Below are 5,551 nucleotides of genomic sequence, written 5' to 3'. Positions count from 1 at the left end.
CTGGTTTGACCCGGTCCCGTGCGGCCGGGCTGAGGGGTTCGAAAGACTCACCTGGTCCCTCCCGGTTACCCCGGGAGGGAGCAGCAGCTGTGGGGCTGCCTGCTCCCGTCGCACCGGGAGCCCCCTTCCTCTCCCGCGGGTGGGTGGGGGGGACTCCCGGGCCGAGCGCCTGGCAATGTTTTTTTTCTCCCAATGGTGCAGTCTGACTCCCAGAGGGGAAGACTTGAACGGGGCGCCCGGCCGTCTCACCGCGCAGGCAGTGGACGGACCGCGTCGCCTTCCTCCCGCCTCTCCTGCGCCTGCAGGTGGGTGAACGTTTTGGAAAAGTTGCCTGTGACTCTTGGCGGTGGATCACTCGGCTCGCGCGTCAATGAAGGACACAGCTAGCTGCGAGAATTAGTGTGAATCAGTGTGAATTGCAGGACACATTGATCATCGACACTTTGAACGCACCTTGCGGTCCTGGGTTCCTCCCGGGGCTACGCCTGTCTGAGGGTTGCTCGATCGTCAATCGCCCCGGTGATGAATACAGGCCTCAGCAAGGCCCGTGAGTGTGAAAGGGTTCGCCCTTCTGTACGCAAAGTCCTCAGACTACATAAGAAATTGGCACGGAAACTGGAAATACAAAACATAGTTTAATAAATCAGCCCACACAACACTCTACAGTATTGTACAAGGTAGCACACAGAGCTCGGACATGCGGTCCCCTTTTATACACAAAGAAGGGGCTCATAAGTGGGCGGTTACAGTTCAAAAGCATGATTTATGACCATATATGGACATTTCTAAAACATGATCGATACATGGGTGGAGTTAACGGTTCATGAAGCGCACCGAATGCACATTCCAATCCCCTCTAAGCAGAAACAGATGTTACACGTACTGAGCATGCGCTAGGCAAGCTGGAACTATTTATAGCCTGTTGCTGGGCAAACTCCAGAGGTGATGGTCAGTGAAGTAGGACTTGCCTCGTGGCGAGCACATAGCGGAGTGTAGCAAATAAGATGGACACCAGAAAACAAAATGGAGTCCGGCCGTATTTTCGAGCATGAGCGGGAAAACTACACTGAAGACACGATAGCATGTCTTCAGCGAATGCTTAACATTATCGCTGTTTTATTTACAACACAGGGGCTTCCCCGGGACGCGGCTGGGGCCATCGCAGGGTGAGCTCCGCTTCCCCTTCGTCCCCCCACAAGGTCAGACACCCCCGATTGCCTGTGGCAGGGTCCCTCACCGGGTCCTGCCGCGGAGGTACGCCGCCGGAACGCCTGGCCCCCGAGAAAGGGGCCCAGTGACCGGTCCGCCCCGGGACCCGTCCCTGGGGGGCCTGGCTGTCCCACCGGCTGCCCACGTGCACGCGCCTCGGGTGCCCACCTCTGCGGCTGGCTTCCCGGGGAGGGCGAAACCCTTCCGGATGCGATCTGGGGAAAGAGGGCGCAGCTGCCGGGATGCCGGCCACTCCGGCCTTCCCCAGCAACCCCCTTTGATGCTCTGGCGTCAATCTTCCGACTACGACCTCAGATCAGACGTGGCGACCCGCTAAATTTAAGCATATTACTAAGCGGAGGAAAATAATCTAACCAGGATTCCCCCAGTAATGGCGAGTGAAGAGGGAAGAGCCCTGCACAGAATCCCCGCCCGGCGGCGGGCACAAGAAATGTGGCGTACAGAAGACCGACTCTCCGGCGTTGCTCAGGGGGTCCAAGTCCTTCTGATCGAGGCTCACCCCGTGGACGGTGTTAGGCCGGTAGGGCCCTTAGCGCACCGGGATCGGGTCTACTCGGAGTCGGGTTGCTTGGGAATGTAGCCCAAAGCGGGTGGTAAACTCCATCTAAGGCTAAATACGGGCGCGAGACCGATAGCCAACAAGTATCGTAAGCGAAAGTTGAAAAGAACTTTGAAGAGAGAGTTCAAGAGGGCATGAAATCGTCGAGAGGTAAATGGGTGGGGTCCGTGCAGTCCGGCCAGAGGATCCAACACGGCGGGAAGGTCAGTGGCCCAGGAGTTCTGGATCCCCTCCGCTGGACTGGGGCCGGGGCCCTGCCCAGCCCCGCAGGGAGCATTTCCTCCGCAGCGGCGCGACCTGCTCCGGGTCGGCTGGGAAGGCTTTGGGGTGGCAGGTGGTCCTTCGCTCCGGCGGAGGATGTTGCAGTCCCCCTGGCAGCAGCTTTGCTGTGTCCGCAGGGCCGAGGGAGATTCGACCGCCTCCGCGCCCTACCCCGGGCACCGTCCCCGGCCGCCCCTCGGGGCATGCCGGGGCGGTTGAAGGGAGGACGGAGCCCGCTGCTCCCAGCGAGACTGTCGACTGGGGTGGACTGTTCTCAGTGCGCCCGACCCACTGATGGCTGCGCGACCAGATGGCCCTGCAGCGAGGGTAACCAGATGGCCCTGCAGGCAGGGTGACCAGATGGCCCTGTGGGCTGGGTGACCAGATGGCCCTGCGGGCTGGCGGCCGGGCTAACTCCAACTTTTGTCCTTCCCCAGAGTTCTGTAGGCCCCCACGTAAATGGGCTTCCCGGGCAGGCCGTCGGGGAGTGGACGTGGCCTGGGCTTAACCCTCCTTGGGTCCAGCCAAGGGTCCGTGCGCTGGGGACGGGGCTCCACGGGGGCCCAGGGAGGCTCTCCCCGGCCTGGCTAGGGCTCGGAAGGTCGGACCAGGCCCGGGGCTTGAGCTCCGTCCGGCCGGCCCCCGGGTGCATGAGCCCCCCATCCTGCAAGCCATCAGAGGGTCTGGGCGCTGGGGACAGGGCTGCACCGGAGCCCGGGGAGGCTCTCCCTGGCCTGGCTAGGGCTCGGGAGCTGGGACAGGGCCCGAGGCTTGAGCTCCATCCGGTCTGCCCCGGGGTACGTGAGCCCCCTGTCCTGCAAGCCATCAGAGGGTCCGTGCGCTGGGGATGGGGCTCCACCGGGGTCCAGGGAGGCTCTACCTGGCCTGGCTAGGGTTCGGAAGGTGGGACCGGGCCTGGGGCTTGAGCTCCGTCCGGCCGGCCCCAGGGTGCGTGAGCCCCCCGTCCTGCAAGCCATCAGAGGGTCTAGGCGCTGGGGACAAGGCTCAACCGGGGCCCACGGAGGCTCTCCCCGGCCTGGCTAGGGTTCAGAAGGTGGGACCGGGCCCAGCTACATCCAAGATGCGATGGCAGCAGCTCCGACGGCAGCGCGCTTCTCGGGGATGCGAGGTGCTCCTAGTCGATGCGGTGCAATGCAACAGTTCCAGCGGCGACACCCTCCTTCGGAGTTGCGATGGCAGGCACAGCACCGGCGACACGCTCCAACCTCATTGCGAGATTCTTCTCCTGATGCAGTGTGACAACTACAGCGGCGACACCCTCCTTCGGAGTTGCAACAGCAGCAGCAGCGATAGCGACACGCTTCCCCTTAGTTGCGGCACACTTCTCTCCGATGCGATGCAGTGCGACAGTTCCAGCTGCGACACCCTCCTTCGGAGTTGGGAAAGCAGGCACAGCAACGGCGACATGCTTCTTCTCGTTGAGTCGCACTTCCAGCTCCTTGCGACACGCAGTTCCTCAGAAGGCCCAAAACAGCAGCAGGCACTTCCAAATAACTCAGGGGAGCAGTTGTCCCTGAGACTGCAGCAGAAGGCAAGCTCTTTTCCAAGCCCTTAGAGATCCTTCACAAGTTGAAAGCAAAGTACACAAAGTTCCTTTCTCTTTCTTTAGGCAGCAAGGCAACCACTGCAGGCCAATCCCCCAAGCAGCACTTCAGCTTGGGAATAGTGTCTCCTCAGCTTCTTAAGGTTCCTCTCCTCAGTAAAGGTTTCTTCTTGTAGTCCAAAGTGATCTAATTTCATGGGATCAGGGTCCCAATATTTATACCCCAAAATCCTTTGTTCTCTGGGGGGAGAGGGGCCTTTGCCCAGTCCAAACCAGTTCTGAGGCACTCTGTTTACCAGACTTCTCCTTTCCTTTCACAATGCAGGGCAGAAACATCAGAGTGTGGAAGGCAAGTACAGTCCTGGAGCACTTTGTTCACAGGACTCCTTCTCTTCTTTCAGTGTGCAAGGCAGAGACATCAGCCGCTCCCCAGGAGGTGGAGCCAGCATTGTGGGAGGAAGGCACAGCCCTATTCAAGGTTCAGGTGAAACTTCTCCCTCCAATCTAGATTCAGATCTCTCTATTCACCACCGGGTGACTCAGCCTGTCTCCTGGAATTGCCCAGCCCTGTCACTCACAAACCAGACGTAGGAATACACAACAAAGCAAAGGCAGGTTTGAATGGTTAGACAAGCAAATACCTACTTTCTAAAGTGGTATTTGCCAACACAGATGCCATGCAGATAATGATCAGGCAACGCGGATACCAATAAGGGCCACAACACCCCTTGCAACCACCCCGGACCCCTCCCTGGCCCTCCCCCTGAACATACAAATACTGTGCATGACACTAAAGCCACAACAAAGGCACAATGACGCATAGTGCCAAAATAAATACACACATGTTTGGCCAGAAGAACGAGAAACAGTCACACAGTCGTGAAGTAACAACCAAAAACGTTATTGAAACCCAACACAAAACAGAAATGCAGAAGACTTCTGTCGGGTCCGCCAGGGTCAATCTCGACAACACAGCCTGGAAGAAAAGCACAAAATCAGGACGTGTGTCATGCGCACATCAAATGAGCGAGACACGAAGAAACAGAGAAGGAAAGTGAGCAGAGAGAGAAAGAGTGGTAAGGAAAGGAAGGGAGAGAGAGAGGGAGGGAAGGGAAGGGAGAGAGTGAGAGGGAAGGGAGAGAGAAAGGAAGGGAAGGGAGATAGAGTGAGAGAGAAAGAGGGGAGGAAGGGAGAGCGAGAGGGAAGGGAGAGAGAGTGAGAAAGAGAGAGGGAAAGGAGAAAGAGTGAGCGAGGGAGATGGAAGGGAGAGAGTGATAGAGAGAGAAGGGAGAGAGAGAGAAACCGTGGCCCCTGAGCACACAGGCCCCACTGCTCACCTGCTGCCACTGGTGTGTTCATCAGTAGCCACATCGCATACCCCTGCAAGCTCCAGGCCCCTGTCATGCCACCATGGCAAGGTCCACATCATGCAGGTCCGCCCTGCAGCCCAGCACGTCCCACACATGACGTCCTGAGTCATCAATGGTGGAGACCACATCAGTGCACACATCATCATCGCAGGCTGCACACACTCTGAGCAATTACGTGAGCCACCACAAACCCTGTGCTAAGTCAGTCAGCGCCACGTGGTGGTAGGCCCGTGTCGGCCGCAAGACCTCGGTTGCCACTAAACCTGTACTACGCCAGTCAGCGCCATGTGGTGATAGGCCCGTGTCAGCCGCAAGGCCTCGGGTGCCACTGACCCTGTGCTACGCCAGTCAGTGCCACATGGTGGTAGGCCTGTGTTGGCCGCAAGGCCAACGCTGTGCACAGCAAATCATGGGCCCTTTATGATTGAGCGCCGTGGCGCATTCGTCATCCAGTCACCACTGGCAGAGGGAAATGTGACGTTGTCGGTCCCTTATATTTGCCGGGTCACATGGCCTGTGATGCCTGTGCCGGATGGCTGTGGTGTGTATGCAGACCTGCCCTTATGG

General features: G+C 58.7%; 1 pseudogene; it reads left to right on the top strand.

The window, feature by feature from the left end:
• The first annotated feature begins 335 nt into the window (after nucleotides 1-335).
• Nucleotides 336-499, top strand: LOC147728704 (5.8S ribosomal RNA; annotated as a pseudogene).
• Nucleotides 500-5,551: the final 5,052 nt, after the last annotated feature.

The sequence above is a fragment of the Lissotriton vulgaris genome, chromosome 3_1 (assembly GCF_964263255.1).
Source record: "Lissotriton vulgaris chromosome 3_1, aLisVul1.2, whole genome shotgun sequence".
Taxonomy (NCBI): domain Eukaryota; kingdom Metazoa; phylum Chordata; class Amphibia; order Caudata; family Salamandridae; genus Lissotriton; species Lissotriton vulgaris.
The sequence above is the reverse complement of the archived record's forward strand: the minus strand, read 5'-3'. Positions and strand labels throughout refer to the sequence as shown.